This window comes from Pinus tabuliformis, chromosome J, assembly GCF_031772625.1.
Source record: "Pinus tabuliformis cultivar Carrire ecotype Pingquan chromosome J, CPIR1, whole genome shotgun sequence".
Lineage (NCBI taxonomy): Eukaryota > Viridiplantae > Streptophyta > Pinopsida > Pinales > Pinaceae > Pinus > Pinus tabuliformis.
This window is the reverse complement of record NC_142295.1, coordinates 760,642,017-760,664,812: the sequence shown is the minus strand read 5'-3', so window position 1 is coordinate 760,664,812 and position 22,796 is coordinate 760,642,017.

The window sequence follows — 22,796 nt, the reverse complement described above, 5'->3', positions numbered from 1 at the left end:
GATCCTTCTCAATTTCTGTTTGAATGGTTTTTGATTAGGCTTGAGGGGATGGTATGCTGGATGACAGATGTGTCATAGGACTTGAGATCTTCATATCCCCAGGCAAAGACATCTTGAAACTCTTTAAAGAGATCAATGTACTTGGGCTTTTGATCAGGGGGCAAAGAGGCAGATAGCTTTATTATCTTAGGCTTTTCCATAGTGCCAATATTGCATTCTTCAATTCTTGCATCTAATGGCTGCATCTTTGGCTTCCTAGGGATGTCATTTGAGTCAAAAATATCCTCTAATGGGGTAAGGCCCACTGGGAGGAAGTTGTCTTTGAGTTGTATGATTTCAGTTTCAATGTTACTCATCTCTTCACAGTCCATTTGTTTAATTTGTTGAATGTTTTCATTGTTGAAAATGGTTGGGCTGAGTAGTTGTTTTGCTGTCCTAGGTGACATTGGGTGAGCAGATTGTTGAAACTGTATTTGTGATTGACATGCTTCATTAAATATTTGTGATTGACTTGCTGTCTCAAGATCAATATTTAATCCTGTGAACTCCTGTTGCAGGGTTAAAAAATTGTTTATTTGCATGTCATCCTCAAATACTTGCCATTCTCTGACATTGTTTGGAATAGAGGGTCTGTACCTGACCTCAGCTGTGAAACAATTATTAGGTTCCAGTGGGAATTTGAAAGTGCTGGCAAATGTTGCCAAGCTATGTGCATGGAGGTTATGGCCCCTTGGAATTTTTGTGATAGCAAACTCATGAAAGGTCTCTAATATTTCGATTACAGCAGCCCTGTAGGATCTCAGCCTCTTGTCATTAGTGACAAAATTGCCTTTTACTTGTTGAATGACCAGATCAGAGTCTCCCCTGATAGAGAGGCTAGGTGCTTGTAATGATTTTGCAATCTTGAGGCCTAGTAATAGAGCTTCATATTCTGCCATGTTGTTGGTGCATCTGAAATTCAATCTGTAGGCCTTGCCTGTTGCACAGCCTTTCTCTTTGTTATGTATCCATACTCCCGCTCCTGCTCCTAACTTGTTAACCGAGCCATCAAATTCTAAGACCCACAAGATGCCTTGCTGGTCAGGAGGTTTGAGGTTCTGTTCATGGGGTGGTAGTGTGAGCATGAGTTGGGGTTTCTTCTCCCATTTGTTTTCTAGGATAGCTTCATCATTTGCCTGACCATCTTTGACCCCTAGGGGAGAGCTAAAGTGTTTTGTTGTACTGATTGATGTTTGACAGGTGCTACTTGTTAGAATGATGTTTTGTTCTGGTTTAAATGTCTCTGTGCTAATGTGACTGTCGGAGAAGCCAATGCTGTCATTAAAGAGGATGTAAGAGTCTATGTCCGAATGAACAGCATATATTGGGAAATTTTGGGGTTTTTCTTCACTGCTAACCATATACTTCATGAGTGTTTCCCTATAAAGTCTTTTTGGTTGTCCAAAGACAGAGATGGTTGCATATGACATGTCTAACTGCAGGGAGCCTTGAAGCTTTGCTCCCCATGATCTTGATAATAGCATCCCATACTTGGGTGGGATATCAGCAACAACAACATCCATCAAAATGGTCTTGTTGGGGAATTGGACCAGGGACACACACAAATCCTTAATTAGACCCAGGCACTTGACTTGACTAGAATCAAAAGAAAACAAGTCTTTGTATGGTCTTGTGATATCTAAGTTTAATCTTTCCATGACTGCTTTTGGCATCAGATTATGAGAGGCTCCTGAGTCAAACATTGCATTGTGCAGAATTTTGTCATGTACATGTAAGCTGACATAAAACGGTAAAACCCCTGTGACTACTGTTTTTCCATCTACCTCTGGACCAAATAGTAACTCTGGAGTGTCATCTAATACATTTACATCATCTTTGCTATTGGTGAGCTGAAGGGATTTTTTAATCTGTTGTTTGTACATGTCATGCTTTGCTAGCTCTGAGAGGGGAATTGCTACCTTTAACTTGCCAATCTCTACTCCTAGGTCAAAGGGTTTGTCAATTTGCAATTTGGGATCACGGGTAGCAGTTCTTTCTTTGTTTATTACATCTTCTGGTGGGATTTCATCTTGATTTTGGAACCTGCCCCTAATATTGATATCTTGAGGGGCAATATTTGGGTTAGGCTCAGAGGATAAGGTTGCCATGGGTTGTTTTGATGGTGACAGTGGTTCAGTAACCTCTTCAACCACTACTTCCTTTGTAGGCAAGTTTGGCACATGATCAGGTTCAGTGACTGAGCTTTCTTTGGTTTGCTGTTTTTCTTTTATCTTTTCGGGTTGATTTACATTTACAGTCCTACTCCTTAGTTTGTATTGTTTGTGGACTTCATAGACAGCAGTGTCATATCCTTGTTTAAAATCAAAGGATTCCCCTGACTTAGTTTGAAATGTATTGCTCTCATCCTCCTCATGGTCTTCTTGGGTTAAGAATACATGATTTTTGCCATCCAGACCTATTAAATTGATTTCAGGGTCCTCATTTAGCTGATTTGCAGTAGAAGTTTCTGCATAATTTTCTTGAAAAGGGGGTCTGATATCTTGGTCAGCATTAGTCTTTCCTATATTGGGGTTTTGGGCTCTCCTGAAATTTGGGTTTCTAGGAGGATTGTTTTGTGGTGCCTCCCATGATGATTTTCTTTCTACTGATTCCACTCTCTCCCCCAACCTCTTCATGCTATTTAGAATTGCATCTAGCTTTTGGTCGAAACCCGAGGTTTCTTCTTTGAAGCCAGTTTTCTTTTCCAGCTTTGCCCTGTTTCTTTTGGCAATTAGGTTGGCCTCTACAGTGACTGCAACCCTTTGAGCTTCTGCAAGGGTTGGAGGGTCTCTTTCTCTCAACTGATAGGCCATATCAGAATCAAAACCATCAGGGAAATTATAAAGGGCCAAATCAGGAGGGGGTCTTAAGTTCTGAGGGATAGCATTGTATATGTTGTTAAACCTGGCACAATACTCTAACACTGTCTCTTGGGGACCTCTTTTAATAGTGTTATATTCACCAAGTATGTGGTGGGGATCTCTCTTTTTCTCCCATCTGTTAGTAAATTCCTGGTATAAAACTTCAGGGGTTGCAATTGAATTTGCATTTAAGGACCTAAACCAAGTCCTGACATCCCCAGTTAAGCTTTGAACAAAGATTCTCATCCTGACACTATCATCATCAATTTCATAGGTCTCAAAGTGGTCTTGCATCTTTTTAGCATGCTGGATGGCCGTCAAAGGGCCATGGGAATCAAAAAATGAGAGTCTGGTTTGATAATCTTGGGGTAGGGCTGGAGCATTGGCTGGAATCTGCAATGGTGCATATCTGTTAGCCATGTTTATAGGGTTAATAGGGTTGATAGGAACAAATGGGACAACTGGGATTACAGGTGTACTGGGGTTAATAGGATGGGTAACAAGTGGAGAACTGGTTGAGTGAGTATGTGCAGATGGTGAAGATGGAAAGGTAGGACTTTGAGGGGTTGAAGATGAACTAGGGGAATTGGGTGTGGAACGAAAAAGGACTTTGCAAGGAGTGGGAATGAGGATGGGTTGGTCTGACCTTATATCTGAATCAGCAGGTTTATCCTGCTTGTGCTGTTTCCTTATGTTCTTTGGGATGATATTTGGGTTATCAACAATGATGGGTTGATCAGGGTCAGGGTGTGCCCTAGTATGCCTTGGGTTTCTTTTAGGAGCCAGCTTCTAAGTGTTCTTTCAGAACTTTATACAGAAGTTTTGTATTTACAAGGGCAAAATAAGAACTCTGGAATGACTATATATGTTTCAAGGCTAGGATAAGTTTCCCTAGTTAGCTCTTCCCTAAGACTGCCCCTGTATTAGAGAAACAGTCCTAAGATGTCTTGGCTAGTTTCAGGCTTGATGAAAGCTTTGGAAGATAGATAGTGATTGAATAGTCTTAGTTCCCCAGTGGAGTCGCCAATTATGTTAACACCCAGGTTGTTCCCTATGACTCCCAAGGGAATACGGCCGGGGTAACCACTAACCAATCTTTTAATCACTGTTTCTAGCCAAACAGTGATCAGAGAGGGCTCTCTCTTTATGATTTATATCTACAGTGATGGTGTTTTAGGCTAGGTATTGAGTACAGGTTATGTTTGTGTTTCGGTTGATGAAATTCCCTTAGACTTCAGTGATGTAGTTTTTAGATATGTTGAATATCATTGGGCAATGGAGTCTGTGGCTTAATGTGTTTGAATCTGTGAGATGAAAGATGGAACTTACAGGGCCTTTTGAGTGCTTTGTTAAAACATATTTTGGCTAAGTGACAGGAAACAGGCAGCACGAAGTGAAAGCATTTAAGAATTTCCACTTATTGTTTACATATTTCCACGTGACAGAATTTGGAGCAGAAAACAGAGGTCACAGGGGCAATAATTTGAATCCCTGGGAATAGTCTGTTACAGCAAAGAGACAGATTGAAGTGCAGCAGTTAAGAATTGCAATTTCTATTACTGTTTCTGAAGAAAACATAGATGACAGTTCAGGTTTGAGTTCAGGGTAATGCTTGATTAAATCCTGAAACTATTCTTTCACCTTACTATCAAGTGTAAGACATTTAAACAACCAAAGAGAACAAAAGACTCAAAAAAAACACATAACAGAAGATTTGAAAATACTTATAGTTTTATGCAACACCCATGGAATCCTGTAACATGCATCCTTCACCACCAGACATCAAATACACCAAACTTCTGGAAGTTCCATTCCTCCTTTGTATTAATTCTCTGAAAATATTACAGCAGATGGAAGTTATCCAAGAGAAAATTCCAGCAACCCCTTATGCGTTACTAAGGGGGGTATATATACAGATTTACATTTGGAAAAATATCTGAAAGAAGAGTAAATGCCTCATAAATATGCTGCCAACTGCTAGTGAGCAGTAGCCAAAGAAGTAAATGAAGAAGTAAATGCAGTAATAGCTCTTAGTCCTTTAGCTGTCAAAATCTGTCAGATGCTGTTGAATTTGTAGCAGTTGTAGTCGGCTGAAGGCGTGTGTTTCAAAATGTGGCTAGCTGTCACTGTTAGTGATGAATCACTTTTTAGATATTTTCCAGTCACCGACCACTTTATACTTGTCTTGCGGTGACCTGAGCTGGCTTTTGACCTGGAGTTTTGAAACTACTGTGGCAGAATCTGGAGCATGGCTTGCCACCAGTCCTCCTTGGGCATTTGATGCCTTCGCATTTTAATCAATGTCTCATCAAGCTCTGTGTATTTGAAAAAACTGGGAGGAGTTTCAAATAGATGATTAACTTCATTTTCAATAAAAAATGACCCTTCAAGCTGAGTGTACAAACTCTGTCCTGTAGGAGGAACAGTTTCTTCAGAAGCACTGCTGGATGCAGTGATTTGATTTTCTATGTACGCGGCCATCCTATTTGTAAATTGATCTCTGTTGATCAATTTCCCTGTACCGCTCAATAGGCTAGGCATTCCTCTTGCCTGTAGCATCCCCATTCTGAGCTTGAAGTCTTCAACTTCAGTCTGTATCTCATAGCTCCTCCTTTCTGCTGTCTGCACATATCCTCTGAGTGTTAGCACCTTTTTGGTCATAAGGATGGCCTCCGTTCTGTTGGTGATTCCAACTGCTGCCAGCTCATCTTTGTCTTGCCTGTTCAGAAAGTCTATCAGTTGGCTAGCTTGTTCAGGTCTATTTCCTAGTGCTGTCTTAGCCCTCTGGATATCTATCTGAGCTTGCACAATTAAATCCATATGTTCATGGATTGTTTTGAGTGATTTCCACTGTTTAATCATGCTTTGGGTGATTTTATTCCATAAGATCCTCTTGATCTCAGCCATGGTGTTTTTGAGATCAAGCTCTTTCTCCAGGGCTTTGATTCTGTCCTTTTGGGTCTTGATCTGTCTGCCCTGTTCTGCCACTGTCATTTTAGACTGGTCATACTTGGCATCTATCTCTGCCAGTTTTTCTTTTGCCTTCCTTATCTCATCTGCTTGTAGCTCCATTTGCTTAACAGCCTTAGTTAGTTCTTCTATGCTGGGCTGGTCAACTGTATTTGCTGTTGTAGGGGCCACTGCTGCCCCAGAGCCTGTTGCTGCTGTAGAATCTGTTGGGGGAGTTGGTAGTGTGGATTCTCCCTGTTTGTCCTGTAATGACTTCTCCAGCTCCTTCTCTAGCTCTTGGATCCTTTGATCCTGCTGCAATAGTAGATCAAGTTGTTGATCAACTTGTTTTTCTTTTTGCAGTTCAGCTGTCTGAGGATGTTCTGTAGGTGACAGCTTCAATCTCCTCTTCATGGCATTGAGATCATCCTCTTTTTTCTTCAGGAGGGCTTTTACCCCGGTTGGGTCACTAGGGTTATGCCCTAGATCAACAATAATCTCTTCAAGAGATTTTATCCTGTTATCCTTGGCCCTGGAAGACAATCTCTCAAAATCCAGTTGAGTATTTGTGTGCTTCAAGGATTCTTTCAGCTCATGAGCTAGTGTGGCCTTATCTACCAAGGTGGCATAGACCATTTCTCCAGTCTGCTTATGGAGCTCAATTTGGTCCATAGGATGTATGTCTTTGGCCAAGACCTCCACCCTTGTTTTGATGAAATCAGCAGTGGACATTGGGTTGGGCCCCTTAGGTTTGAAATGGCTGAATATCATCTTCTCCTCTTTGAAGTCGTAGACCGACATCAATCTTTCTTGTTGGGCTGGAGTGGCATCTATAAATTGTTTGTAAACCTCAGCCCTCAATAGTTCATTTGCTGCCTTGATTTCTTTGAAGGTGGCCTTAGCACCTTTGAGCTTCTGGCTTTGTTGAGAAGAAGATGATACCTCCAAGCCAAGTTGTAAATTCTGCTCCTGCTGAAAGGAGCTAGTCCCTGTGTGTTGGCTGCCCTCCCTATCCTTGGCTGTATCATTGAAGACATCTTCAGTAATGTCTTCTACTTCTGGGGAGTCTGCCCTCTGCCTTTTAGCTTCTGGTTGTTGGGAGGATCCACTGAGGGGAGTGGACTCTTCTCTTTGTCTTTTGGTCCCCCTTTCTTCATGTGCCGGGGTCTGTAAAATTGAAGTGGTTAGGGGCTCCACTTGAGGGGGTGGTGTCTGCAATAAGGTGGTTTCTGGCAGCCCAGTTTGTGGCAGACCGGTTTGTTCTTCTTGCTGCCCTGTTTCTTGCTCTGGTTGTTGCTTTCCCTGCTCTGACTGCTGCTTTTTTGCTTCATCTTCGGCGTCCATTTTTCCCTTTCCCTTATCCAAGCCTGGTGCTGTTGTTGGCGGCGCTGTCCTGGTAACTGAGGTTCCTCCTCCTGATGTTTGAGGCAGCCTGAAAGGTACCTGGATCACATAGTCCAGGTCAATAGTTTTTTCAAGTTCTTTCATATTTTTAGCTATTTTTTCCTCTTCAGACAAGCTCTCAACAAGGGTATCCAACTGCCACTCTTGTAAGTTTGCATACTGTTCTAGATGTGGATAGTGGCAGTGTTTGATGGCTAGGAGTCTGTACTTTGTTCTCCTGGCAGTGATGAAACCTTGAGGGTCATATGGGACCCACCGGAAACTGTAAGACAACTTATATTTGTCTTTTAGGATCAAATCTGCAGCCTCCCATCCTTCCTTCTTATTCATGATAAAAGGGCCCAGCTCATTTTTGAAGTTAAGGTGTGCTTTTTTCTTTGAGCTGTGGAAGTGAGTGAGGTCTGACTGGATTAATTGCCTGTAATATTCCAAGGCAAATAATCTCATGGGAACATACTTGGGTAGTCTGTATGGACAGAGCTCACACCCATACACTCTGAACACAGTGTGGTGTTCATATAGGTACCAATCACCTATTTTGTACTTCTTAGAAAGCTGTAAAGCTTTCTTGATCTCATTTGATATTCTAGGTGGAGGGGATTTCATAAGTATGCTGGAGACTGGGTATACAAACTGATCTACAAATTCACAATAGCTGTAGGGTGAATTTGTGATTTCATGATAGACTGAGGTCCAGAATATGACTGATCTTCTCTCCCCTTTGTTGTCCAGCCTTCTGATGTAGCATGGGAAAGCTTCAGAGTGATGATACATGAACAGGTGGTAGATGTATGCTGAATATCTAAAGACTCCTTGTCTGTCCAATTTGCACAATTGATCATGGATCCTATTGGCTATGAACTTGGCAAAGTTGTACTTTCGGGCAGGGGGTTGTCGTGGGCTGTAGGCAGATAGCATTACGAGCATGGCTAGATCCACATGCTTGCTGTTCTGGTAGCCTAGCACATAGGCTATCATGTCCAGGAGCAGCCTGCCTGAGTCATTGAAGTGCTCATGTGGATAAGGAGGTGGCCCTGTAGGCTGGTTCTCAGGCCACATGTAGTTCCTGGTGACCTTCTGCAGCTCTTCACTGGTCATCTTCTCACCTGCTTCCATTAAAGATCTCATGGAGAAAGGGACTAATAACTCTGTCTGTTCAAAGTGCAGCATTTTGTTGATGGTGTCAGCGTTTATATAGAACAAAATCCTCCCTAGTTGAGTGTTGACAGCTCTGTGCTCCTGATCATAATTTTGAGCACATAAGTGAATGATTTCAGGGAAAACATTCACAGCTGGGAGGCAGTAATAGGGCAGGTTTGACTCCCATATCCCATCTGTACCAAGTCCTGCCTTATAGTCTTCCCTTAATGTGGTGAAGGTCTTCAAAAAGTTTCTGTTTCCCTCAAAATCATTTATGAGACAGTCTTTGTCAACTAATGGCATAGCTTCCAGTTCCTTATTGGTTTGACTCAGTGGAGTGACACTGAGGGAGGAGGATGCAGATGCTGCCATGATACAGTCTGAAAGTGTGCAGTAGGATGCAGAGCTTTGATGAATCTCTTGAAGACTTTGAGCAGCAGGTAGGTGCAATTGGTGTGATGTCTTCTTCTGGTGTGAAGTTGTTCTGAAGCTAGCAAAGTACTGATGATTTTCAGGAATGTGGATTGTCTAAGGGAATGCTTACTGAGGTATTAGTATTTGTACAGGAAGAGTGTAGGTAACCAGTACTTGGCAAAAAGGAACAATGCCGGGTACTTCAGGGCGATTTCTGCAGTTTTAACCCGCGAGCTGGTTTGTACAGAGCTAAATTGGGGCTAATGGATGGCACAGGTTGCTTATGTCTGATTTGGGTGCTTAGGTAGAGCTAAATTTAGAGTTTTTAGCAGACTTTAATGGTGATTTTGCAGAAAATTGGAATTCACGGGCAGAATGGGAGAAGACGGCAAAATACCTGGCAAATCGACCTGGAAGCTTGCGGGCTGGGTTGCAAAGGCTTAATGCAGTCAAGCCTCGAACTTTGAACGGTTTACTTGTCGAATTTGATGGCTGAATGCAAGATTTCGCGGCAGCAGGCTTGACAACGGCTAGTTCAGCTTCGCATGCAAAATAAGCGAAAAATATGCGTTTAGCCGTTTAAATCGGTAAATTTGGCAAAAGTATGAATTTGGCGCTTTTCCGCCGATGACGTCAGCATGACGTCATGGCGGGGCCCAGGTGAGGGGTGACGTGGATGCTGAGGTGTTAGCCAGGTCGGCAGGACACGGTGGCGGGCGGGCGCAAAGGCGGGCCCGCGTGGAGGACCAAGGGACGATGGGGCGGGCACCGGCGGGGTGACGTCAGAGCGGCGTGGACATGACGTGTAGGCATGACGTGTGGGGTAGCGGTATACGGGGTGGCGGTAAGTGGGTTCCCCGCACCACCTTTGGGCAAAGGCGGTAAGTGGGAGGAGGGCTCCGAACAACCTTACCGCCCGCCACGCGTCCATTGTACGGGATAGGTAAAACCGCTTTCCCCGGACGCTAAATGTCGGCACATCGAGATCTGAAATTGACCGCCCACCCTTAGATCTGGGCGCTGGAGATCTGACGGCTGGCGGGCCTCCCGACTGGTCGAGCATGTTGGGGAAGGGTCCCGCCAGCGGAATAAAATATTCCATTTAATATTTGGGCGCAAAACTATAGGTTAGTGGGTTTTGAATGGTTTTTCATCTTTTCTCGCTTAACCCGTAATGTGGTGGGATTGGGAAACGTGCCAGAGGCGGGTTTTTTACCTTAGGGACTTTTGCAAAGATTTTTGTAGGCTAAAGGGTCTTGGAGAGGGGTTTTGCCCATGCAGAGGTGAATTTGAGGGTAAAATAACTTGCAGCAGAGGGGAAAGGGGTGGAAAAGGTTCACCAAAGTGGCCAGGTGCCATTTGGTCCCTTTTGAAAATACATGGCTATTATGCCTAGGGGAGGGAATATACATAAAATTTGGGGCTTTATACACCTTAGTGTTAGTATTATTAGGGGTAGGGGTAAAATAGGGGAGCTAAATAGTAGAATTAGGAGTTAGTATAAGTGAAGGTGGGGGATTTAGAAAGGGGGTGTTAGCAATGGAGTAGGGGGGAAGAGAGAAGTTAGTGATGCTCTGCTGTGAGACCATGAATTTCACCACCTTTTTGCTAATATATCCATTGCCTTGGCAAAACATCTTTGACCACTATGTAATGGTGAACATGTCCTTTCTGCAACCACAACTGCCTACCCAACTATTTCCCCTAACATTTTTTGTTTCTTCTTGGAGAGGCACTTGGACTTGCAACCCTCAATTGCCTTTTCTTTTCTTTGGCTTTTTTCCTTTTCTCCCTATCTACTTCTACCCTTATCTCTTCCAAGGTCCCAGATTAGACTTTTGGGAACCTTTGTTTCTCTACCTGAACTATTTGTCTGCCAAGATTAAGCTGTTTGGACAGACTTCTTTCTCTATTCTACAACTCAAAATTGAAACATGGCATGATCCAGTTTGAACTGTTGAATCACCCAAAAAATTGTAATAAGGTCCTCAATATTTGAAATACTTCACACACCTCTGATTTTCTGGAAATATGGGATCTTTGTAGTAGCAAAGCAGAGCATATTTGGATTTTCAATAATCAATCATGAAATATGAAACCTATTACTATAGGTATCTAACAGTGGCTCCACATGGGGATGGTTTTTCTTTTGAAAGACCAAGAACAGCAGGTCAGATTGCCTTGTTCCTTGACTGTCCATCTTAATCTTTGGAATCTGATGCATGCAACCTGTCAAAATTGTGTGCTTTTCCTTGGGGAACCTTTGATTCTATCTGCCTATTGCTGCTAGGTGCAGCACTTGAAAACATCTTTTTACAAACAAAAAACATATGTGGGCCTGCATATATACAATGAACCTTTGGATCCCTATCATAGTGAACCATCATAATAGTGCTTCAACATCCTGCCATTGACAGGACCTTCATCCAGTTCAGTTACAGTCAAACTTTTAAGGAAATAAGTGTTATTACCTTGTACTGCTTGGACAGCAAATGGTCCTTTCCACAAAGAATCAAATTTCCCATGTTTCCCTTTCTCTTCTCTTCTTGCATCCCACTTTAGAACTTTGTCTCCCATATTGAAATCTTCTGCTTTGGTTCTTCTGTCAAAGGCCTTTTTCAGTTTTTCTTGTAATATTTGCACTCTGCTGAAAACTTGTTCTCTGGTCTGCTGTAAACAGATTATCTGGTTGATCCTTCTTTGCATATCATTTGGCTCTGCTTGACTTTCTTGTAGAAGTTTCATAACTGGCACCCCTAGTGATGAAGGAAATCTGGCCTCTAATCCATAGACCAACTCATATGGGCTGGTACCAATTGATCTTTTGGTGGTTAATCTATCTGCCCATAAAGCATTTACTAGTTTCTTGTGCCAGTTCTTTTTGTTCTCTTCCAATACTTTCTTTATGATGTTTATCAAGCTTTTGTTTGATGATTCAGCAAGACCATTTCCCTGAGGATAGTAAGCTGTAGAATGGCCCAAAGTAATGTGAAATTTATGGCAGAAGTTTATCATTCTCTTGGATTTGAAGGCAGCAGCATTGTCTGTTATTATCTTATCTGGGCAGCCAAATCTAGCCAGTATATTATTCTCCAAAAATTGAATGATCACTGAATCATTTGCTTGTCTGCATGGGGCAGCTTCAATCCACTTGGTGAAGTAGTCTGTTGCAGTCAAAATCCATCTGTGTTGTCCTGAAGATGAGGGATGAATCTCCCCAATGAAATCCAAACCCCATTGTTGAAAAGGTCTTTCTGTTGAAATGGGCCTCAAAGGAAGTGGCAGCAACTGTCTTCTGCCTTCAAACAGTTGGCACTTGTGGCATGATGTTGTGAATTTCTTCACATCAGAGAACATAGTGGGCCAGTAATAACCAGCCCTTAATATTTTGTCTACAGTGGACTTCCAGTATAGATGTCCACCACAGTCTCCAGCATGGAATTCTTGCATGATGTTGTCAGTTTCACTCTCAATAAGACAGTGCAGCAAAATACCTTCATGGTTTTTCCAGAGTAGATTCTCATCCATCACACAAAACTTAGATGTTTTCATTTTCAGAAACCTAGACTTAGTTCTGGACAGTCCTGGGGGAGCACACAGGTTTTGTAACACATAACAGACATCAGAGTACCAAGGAGATTGTTCAAAGGCTACATTGATCTTTGGAGTCGCCATCTCTGTTTCACTGTCCAGTTGGTTGATATCTAAGGCTTGGAAATTTGCTTCTGTCATTAACTTGGCCAAACCTTGCCCTTTAATCAGCTTTGTAGGTTTTATTTCAATGTCAAATTCAAGTATGTTTGCAATCCATTTTCCTCTTCTACCCTCTAAGTTTTCTTGGGTGAGAATGTCTTTGACAATAGGACTTGGTACATAAGCCACAACATGAGAGTAAAGGATATAGATCCTAAAATCTTTGATAGCTTTGATTAATGCATAGGCTTGTTTTTCCATTATTTGGTACTTCAAAGGAGCATCTCTAAGAGCTCTGCTGAAGAAGGCAATGGGCTTTTCATTCCCTTGATCATCTTTCTGCAATAAAACAGCAGCAATAGTATGCTGGGAGGCAAAAGAAAAAATAATAAAGTCTCTGTCAAACTGAGGATTAGTTAATACCGGGGTTTGGGTTAAAGCCAGTTTTATGCTTTCAAAGGCTTGCTTTGCTTCCACAGTCCACTTAACCTTTGAATCTTTCTTTAGCATATTGTTTAGTAGTCTGATCAATTCTGCTAAATTTGGGATGAACCTTCTTAAAAAATTGAGTTTTCCTAAGAATCCTTGCAACTCTTTGACATTCCTAGGGTGAGGCATTTGTAGGATCGCTTGTATCCTATCTGGATCAATTCTTATGCCATCTTTTGAAATGATGTGTCCTAAAAGTTTCCCTTCTTCCAAACCAAATAAAGACTTCTTGGGGTTTAAGGAAATGCCATATTTTCTGCATGTTATGAAAATCTGTCTTAAATGTTTCAAATGTTCTTGGTCAGATTTTGAGAAGGGTGTAAGATCATCTAAGTAAATGACCAAGAAATCATGAATTTCTTTTGCAAAAGCAATGTCCATTGCTCTTTGAAATGTTGCCCCTGCATTCTTCAATCCAAAGGGCATTTTCACATACTTGAAAGTTCCCCATGGGGTAGTAAATGCAGTTTTGTCTTGATCATCAGGGTGCACTAAAATTTGATTGAAGCCTGAGAATCCATCAAGCAGTGATATCCTTGAGGCTCCTACTACTCTTTGGAGGATGTGATCCATTTTTGGTAAAGGGTAGTTATCTTTGAGTGAAACTTGATTCAGATTCCTTAAGTCTACACAAAGTCTGATTTCACCAGTTTTCTTTCTGGTAGGGACTAAATTTGAAATCCATTCAGAGAATCTGATTGGTGCTATAATACCAGCCTTGAACATTTTATGCAACTCTTTTTCAATGGAAGGAAGGAGCACAGGATTGATCCTTCTCAATTTCTGTTTGAATGGTTTTTGATTAGGCTTGAGGGGGATGGTATGCTGGATGACAGATGTGTCATAGGACTTGAGATCTTCATATCCCCAGGCAAAGACATCTTGAAACTCTTTAAAGAGATCAATGTACTTGGGCTTTTGATCAGGGGGCAAAGAGGCAGATAGCTTTATTATCTTAGGCTTTTCCATAGTGCCAATATTGCATTCTTCAATTCTTGCATCTAATGGCTGCATCTTTGGCTTCCTAGGGATGTCATTTGAGTCAAAAATATCCTCTAATGGGGTAAGGCCCACTGGGAGGAAGTTGTCTTTGAGTTGTATGATTTCAGTTTCAATGTTACTCATCTCTTCACAGTCCATTTGTTTAATTTGTTGAATGTTTTCATTGTTGAAAATGGTTGGGCTGAGTAGTTGTTTTGCTGTCCTAGGTGACATTGGGTGAGCAGATTGTTGAAACTGTATTTGTGATTGACATGCTTCATTAAATATTTGTGATTGACTTGCTGTCTCAAGATCAATATTTAATCCTGTGAACTCCTGTTGCAGGGTTAAAAAATTGTTTATTTGCATGTCATCCTCAAATACTTGCCATTCTCTGACATTGTTTGGAATAGAGGGTCTGTACCTGACCTCAGCTGTGAAACAATTATTAGGTTCCAGTGGGAATTTGAAAGTGCTGGCAAATGTTGCCAAGCTATGTGCATGGAGGTTATGGCCCCTTGGAATTTTTGTGATAGCAAACTCATGAAAGGTCTCTAATATTTCGATTACAGCAGCCCTGTAGGATCTCAGCCTCTTGTCATTAGTGACAAAATTGCCTTTTACTTGTTGAATGACCAGATCAGAGTCTCCCCTGATAGAGAGGCTAGGTGCTTGTAATGATTTTGCAATCTTGAGGCCTAGTAATAGAGCTTCATATTCTGCCATGTTGTTGGTGCATCTGAAATTCAATCTGTAGGCCTTGCCTGTTGCACAGCCTTTCTCTTTGTTATGTATCCATACTCCCGCTCCTGCTCCTAACTTGTTAACCGAGCCATCAAATTCTAAGACCCACAAGATGCCTTGCTGGTCAGGAGGTTTGAGGTTCTGTTCATGGGGTGGTAGTGTGAGCATGAGTTGGGGTTTCTTCTCCCATTTGTTTTCTAGGATAGCTTCATCATTTGCCTGACCATCTTTGACCCCTAGGGGAGAGCTAAAGTGTTTTGTTGTACTGATTGATGTTTGACAGGTGCTACTTGTTAGAATGATGTTTTGTTCTGGTTTAAATGTCTCTGTGCTAATGTGACTGTCGGAGAAGCCAATGCTGTCATTAAAGAGGATGTAAGAGTCTATGTCCGAATGAACAGCATATATTGGGAAATTTTGGGGTTTTTCTTCACTGCTAACCATATACTTCATGAGTGTTTCCCTATAAAGTCTTTTTGGTTGTCCAAAGACAGAGATGGTTGCATATGACATGTCTAACTGCAGGGAGCCTTGAAGCTTTGCTCCCCATGATCTTGATAATAGCATCCCATACTTGGGTGGGATATCAGCAACAACAACATCCATCAAAATGGTCTTGTTGGGGAATTGGACCAGGGACACACACAAATCCTTAATTAGACCCAGGCACTTGACTTGACTAGAATCAAAAGAAAACAAGTCTTTGTATGGTCTTGTGATATCTAAGTTTAATCTTTCCATGACTGCTTTTGGCATCAGATTATGAGAGGCTCCTGAGTCAAACATTGCATTGTGCAGAATTTTGTCATGTACATGTAAGCTGACATAAAACGGTAAAACCCCTGTGACTACTGTTTTTCCATCTACCTCTGGACCAAATAGTAACTCTGGAGTGTCATCTAATACATTTACATCATCTTTGCTATTGGTGAGCTGAAGGGATTTTTTAATCTGTTGTTTGTACATGTCATGCTTTGCTAGCTCTGAGAGGGGAATTGCTACCTTTAACTTGCCAATCTCTACTCCTAGGTCAAAGGGTTTGTCAATTTGCAATTTGGGATCACGGGTAGCAGTTCTTTCTTTGTTTATTACATCTTCTGGTGGGATTTCATCTTGATTTTGGAACCTGCCCCTAATATTGATATCTTGAGGGGCAATATTTGGGTTAGGCTCAGAGGATAAGGTTGCCATGGGTTGTTTTGATGGTGACAGTGGTTCAGTAACCTCTTCAACCACTACTTCCTTTGTAGGCAAGTTTGGCACATGATCAGGTTCAGTGACTGAGCTTTCTTTGGTTTGCTGTTTTTCTTTTATCTTTTCGGGTTGATTTACATTTACAGTCCTACTCCTTAGTTTGTATTGTTTGTGGACTTCATAGACAGCAGTGTCATATCCTTGTTTAAAATCAAAGGATTCCCCTGACTTAGTTTGAAATGTATTGCTCTCATCCTCCTCATGGTCTTCTTGGGTTAAGAATACATGATTTTTGCCATCCAGACCTATTAAATTGATTTCAGGGTCCTCATTTAGCTGATTTGCAGTAGAAGTTTCTGCATAATTTTCTTGAAAAGGGGGTCTGATATCTTGGTCAGCATTAGTCTTTCCTATATTGGGGTTTTGGGCTCTCCTGAAATTTGGGTTTCTAGGAGGATTGTTTTGTGGTGCCTCCCATGATGATTTTCTTTCCACTGATTCCACTCTCTCCCCCAACCTCTTCATGCTATTTAGAATTGCATCTAGCTTTTGGTCGAAACCCGAGGTTTCTTCTTTGAAGCCAGTTTTCTTTTCCAGCTTTGCCCTGTTTCTTTTGGCAATTAGGTTGGCCTCTACAGTGACTGCAACCCTTTGAGCTTCTGCAAGGGTTGGAGGGTCTCTTTCTCTCAACTGATAGGCCATATCAGAATCAAAACCATCAGGGAAATTATAAAGGGCCAAATCAGGAGGGGGTCTTAAGTTCTGAGGGATAGCATTGTATATGTTGTTAAACCTGGCACAATACTCTAACACTGTCTCTTGGGGACCTCTTTTAATAGTGTTATATTCACCAAGTATGTGGTGGGGATCTCTCTTTTTCTCCCATCTGTTAGTAAATTCCTGGTATAAAACTTCAGGGGTTGCAATTGAATTTGCATTTAAGGACCTAAACCAAGTCCTGACATCCCCAGTTAAGCTTTGAACAAAGATTCTCATCCTGACACTATCATCATCAATTTCATAGGTCTCAAAGTGGTCTTGCATCTTTTTAGCATGCTGGATGGCCGTCAAAGGGCCATGGGAATCAAAAAATGAGAGTCTGGTTTGATAATCTTGGGGTAGGGCTGGAGCATTGGCTGGAATCTGCAATGGTGCATATCTGTTAGCCATGTTTATAGGGTTAATAGGGTTGATAGGAACAAATGGGACAACTGGGATTACAGGTGTACTGGGGTTAATAGGATGGGTAACAAGTGGAGAACTGGTTGAGTGAGTATGTGCAGATGGTGAAGATGGAAAGGTAGGACTTTGAGGGGTTGAAGATGAACTAGGGGAATTGGGTGTGGAACGAAAAAGGACTTTGCAAGGAGTGGGAATGAGGATGGGTTGGTCTGACCTTATATCTGAATCAGCAGGTTTATCCTGCTTGTGCTGTTTCCTTATGTTCTTTGGGATGATATTTGGGTTATCAACAATGATGGGTTGATCAGGGTCAGGGTGTGCCCTAGTATGCCTTGGGTTTCTTTTAGGAGCCAGCTTCTAAGTGTTCTTTCAGAACTTTATACAGAAGTTTTGTATTTACAAGGGCAAAATAAGAACTCTGGAATGACTATATATGTTTCAAGGCTAGGATAAGTTTCCCTAGTTAGCTCTTCCCTAAGACTGCCCCTGTATTAGAGAAACAGTCCTAAGATGTCTTGGCTAGTTTCAGGCTTGATGAAAGCTTTGGAAGATAGATAGTGATTGAATAGTCTTAGTTCCCCAGTGGAGTCGCCAATTATGTTAACACCCAGGTTGTTCCCTATGACTCCCAAGGGAATACGGCCGGGGTAACCACTAACCAATCTTTTAATCACTGTTTCTAGCCAAACAGTGATCAGAGAGGGCTCTCTCTTTATGATTTATATCTACAGTGATGGTGTTTTAGGCTAGGTATTGAGTACAGGTTATGTTTGTGTTTCGGTTGATGAAATTCCCTTAGACTTCAGTGATGTAGTTTTTAGATATGTTGAATATCATTGGGCAATGGAGTCTGTGGCTTAATGTGTTTGAATCTGTGAGATGAAAGATGGAACTTACAGGGCCTTTTGAGTGCTTTGTTAAAACATATTTTGGCTAAGTGACAGGAAACAGGCAGCACGAAGTGAAAGCATTTAAGAATTTCCACTTATTGTTTACATATTTCCACGTGACAGAATTTGGAGCAGAAAACAGAGGTCACAGGGGCAATAATTTGAATCCCTGGGAATAGTCTGTTACAGCAAAGAGACAGATTGAAGTGCAGCAGTTAAGAATTGCAATTTCTATTACTGTTTCTGAAGAAAACATAGATGACAGTTCAGGTTTGAGTTCAGGGTAATGCTTGATTAAATCCTGAAACTATTCTTTCACCTTACTATCAAGTGTAAGACATTTAAACAACCAAAGAGAACAAAAGACTCAAAAAAAACACATAACAGAAGATTTGAAAATACTTATAGTTTTATGCAACACCCATGGAATCCTGTAACATGCATCCTTCACCACCAGACATCAAATACACCAAACTTCTGGAAGTTCCATTCCTCCTTTGTATTAATTCTCTGAAAATATTACAGCAGATGGAAGTTATCCAAGAGAAAATTCCAGCAACCCCTTATGCGTTACTAAGGGGGGTATATATACAGATTTACATTTGGAAAAATATCTGAAAGAAGAGTAAATGCCTCATAAATATGCTGCCAACTGCTAGTGAGCAGTAGCCAAAGAAGTAAATGAAGAAGTAAATGCAGTAATAGCTCTTAGTCCTTTAGCTGTCAAAATCTGTCAGATGCTGTTGAATTTGTAGCAGTTGTAGTCGGCTGAAGGCGTGTGTTTCAAAATGTGGCTAGCTGTCACTGTTAGTGATGAATCACTTTTTAGATATTTTCCAGTCACTGACCACTTTATACTTGTCTTGCGGTGACCTGAGCTGGCTTTTGACCTGGAGTTTTGAAACTACTGTGGCAGAATCTGGAGCATGGCTTGCCACCAGTCCTCCTTGGGCATTTGATGCCTTCGCATTTTAATCAATGTCTCATCAAGCTCTGTGTATTTGAAAAAACTGGGAGGAGTTTCAAATAGATGATTAACTTCATTTTCAATAAAAAATGACCCTTCAAGCTGAGTGTACAAACTCTGTCCTGTAGGAGGAACAGTTTCTTCAGAAGCACTGCTGGATGCAGTGATTTGATTTTCTATGTACGCGGCCATCCTATTTGTAAATTGATCTCTGTTGATCAATTTCCCTGTACCGCTCAATAGGCTAGGCATTCCTCTTGCCTGTAGCATCCCCATTCTGAGCTTGAAGTCTTCAACTTCAGTCTGTATCTCATAGCTCCTCCTTTCTGCTGTCTGCACATATCCTCTGAGTGTTAGCACCTTTTTGGTCATAAGGATGGCCTCCGTTCTGTTGGTGATTCCAACTGCTGCCAGCTCATCTTTGTCTTGCCTGTTCAGAAAGTCTATCAGTTGGCTAGCTTGTTCAGGTCTATTTCCTAGTGCTGTCTTAGCCCTCTGGATATCTATCTGAGCTTGCACAATTAAATCCATATGTTCATGGATTGTTTTGAGTGATTTCCACTGTTTAATCATGCTTTGGGTGATTTTATTCCATAAGATCCTCTTGATCTCAGCCATGGTGTTTTTGAGATCAAGCTCTTTCTCCAGGGCTTTGATTCTGTCCTTTTGGGTCTTGATCTGTCTGCCCTGTTCTGCCACTGTCATTTTAGACTGGTCATACTTGGCATCTATCTCTGCCAGTTTTTCTTTTGCCTTCCTTATCTCATCTGCTTGTAGCTCCATTTGCTTAACAGCCTTAGTTAGTTCTTCTATGCTGGGCTGGTCAACTGTATTTGCTGTTGTAGGGGCCACTGCTGCCCCAGAGCCTGTTGCTGCTGTAGAATCTGTTGGGGGAGTTGGTAGTGTGGATTCTCCCTGTTTGTCCTGTAATGACTTCTCCAGCTCCTCCTCTAGCTCTTGGATCCTTTGATCCTGCTGCAATAGTAGATCAAGTTGTTGATCAACTTGTTTTTCTTTTTGCAGTTCAGCTGTCTGAGGATGTTCTGTAGGTGACAGCTTCAATCTCCTCTTCATGGCATTGAGATCATCCTCTTTTTTCTTCAGGAGGGCTTTTACCCCGGTTGGGTCACTAGGGTTATGCCCTAGATCAACAATAATCTCTTCAAGAGATTTTATCCTGTTATCCTTGGCCCTGGAAGACAATCTCTCAAAATCCAGTTGAGTATTTGTGTGCTTCAAGGATTCTTTCAGCTCATGAGCTAGTGTGGCCTTATCTACCAAGGTGGCATAGACCATTTCTCCAGTCTGCTTATGGAGCTCAATTTGGTCCATAGGATGTATGTCTTTGGCCAAGACCTCCACCCTTGTTTTGATGAAATCAGCAGTGGACATTGGGTTGGGCCCCTTAGGTTTGAAATGGCTGAATATCATCTTCTCCTCTTTGAAGTCGTAGACCGACATCAATCTTTCTTGTTGGGCTGGAGTGGCATCTATAAATTGTTTGTAAACCTCAGCCCTCAATAGTTCATTTGCTGCCTTGATTTCTTTGAAGGTGGCCTTAGCACCTTTGAGCTTCTGGCTTTGTTGAGAAGAAGATGATACCTCCAAGCCAAGTTGTAAATTCTGCTCCTGCTGAAAGGAGCTAGTCCCTGTGTGTTGGCTGCCCTCCCTATCCTTGGCTGTATCATTGAAGACATCTTCAGTAATGTCTTCTACTTCTGGGGAGTCTGCCCTCTGCCTTTTAGCTTCTGGTTGTTGGGAGGATCCACTGAGGGGAGTGGACTCTTCTCTTTGTCTTTTGGTCCCCCTTTCTTCATGTGCCGGGGTCTGTAAAATTGAAGTGGTTAGGGGCTCCACTTGAGGGGGTGGTGTCTGCAATAAGGTGGTTTCTGGCAGCCCAGTTTGTGGCAGACCGGTTTGTTCTTCTTGCTGCCCTGTTTCTTGCTCTGGTTGTTGCTTTCCCTGCTCTGACTGCTGCTTTTTTGCTTCATCTTCGGCGTCCATTTTTCCCTTTCCCTTATCCAAGCCTGGTGCTGTTGTTGGCGGCGCTGTCCTGGTAACTGAGGTTCCTCCTCCTGATGTTTGAGGCAGCCTGAAAGGTACCTGGATCACATAGTCCAGGTCAATAGTTTTTTCAAGTTCTTTCATATTTTTAGCTATTTTTTCCTCTTCAGACAAGCTCTCAACAAGGGTATCCAACTGCCACTCTTGTAAGTTTGCATACTGTTCTAGATGTGGATAGTGGCAGTGTTTGATGGCTAGGAGTCTGTACTTTGTTCTCCTGGCAGTGATGAAACCTTGAGGGTCATATGGGACCCACCGGAAACTGTAAGACAACTTATATTTGTCTTTTAGGATCAAATCTGCAGCCTCCCATCCTTCCTTCTTATTCATGATAAAAGGGCCCAGCTCATTTTTGAAGTTAAGGTGTGCTTTTTTCTTTGAGCTGTGGAAGTGAGTGAGGTCTGACTGGATTAATTGCCTGTAATATTCCAAGGCAAATAATCTCATGGGAACATACTTGGGTAGTCTGTATGGACAGAGCTCACACCCATACACTCTGAACACAGTGTGGTGTTCATATAGGTACCAATCACCTATTTTGTACTTCTTAGAAAGCTGTAAAGCTTTCTTGATCTCATTTGATATTCTAGGTGGAGGGGATTTCATAAGTATGCTGGAGACTGGGTATACAAACTGATCTACAAATTCACAATAGCTGTAGGGTGAATTTGTGATTTCATGATAGACTGAGGTCCAGAATATGACTGATCTTCTCTCCCCTTTGTTGTCCAGCCTTCTGATGTAGCATGGGAAAGCTTCAGAGTGATGATACATGAACAGGTGGTAGATGTATGCTGAATATCTAAAGACTCCTTGTCTGTCCAATTTGCACAATTGATCATGGATCCTATTGGCTATGAACTTGGCAAAGTTGTACTTTCGGGCAGGGGGTTGTCGTGGGCTGTAGGCAGATAGCATTACGAGCATGGCTAGATCCACATGCTTGCTGTTCTGGTAGCCTAGCACATAGGCTATCATGTCCAGGAGCAGCCTGCCTGAGTCATTGAAGTGCTCATGTGGATAAGGAGGTGGCCCTGTAGGCTGGTTCTCAGGCCACATGTAGTTCCTGGTGACCTTCTGCAGCTCTTCACTGGTCATCTTCTCACCTGCTTCCATTAAAGATCTCATGGAGAAAGGGACTAATAACTCTGTCTGTTCAAAGTGCAGCATTTTGTTGATGGTGTCAGCGTTTATATAGAACAAAATCCTCCCTAGTTGAGTGTTGACAGCTCTGTGCTCCTGATCATAATTTTGAGCACATAAGTGAATGATTTCAGGGAAAACATTCACAGCTGGGAGGCAGTAATAGGGCAGGTTTGACTCCCATATCCCATCTGTACCAAGTCCTGCCTTATAGTCTTCCCTTAATGTGGTGAAGGTCTTCAAAAAGTTTCTGTTTCCCTCAAAATCATTTATGAGACAGTCTTTGTCAACTAATGGCATAGCTTCCAGTTCCTTATTGGTTTGACTCAGTGGAGTGACACTGAGGGAGGAGGATGCAGATGCTGCCATGATACAGTCTGAAAGTGTGCAGTAGGATGCAGAGCTTTGATGAATCTCTTGAAGACTTTGAGCAGCAGGTAGGTGCAATTGGTGTGATGTCTTCTTCTGGTGTGAAGTTGTTCTGAAGCTAGCAAAGTACTGATGATTTTCAGGAATGTGGATTGTCTAAGGGAATGCTTACTGAGGTATTAGTATTTGTACAGGAAGAGTGTAGGTAACCAGTACTTGGCAAAAAGGAACAATGCCGGGTACTTCAGGGCGATTTCTGCAGTTTTAACCCGC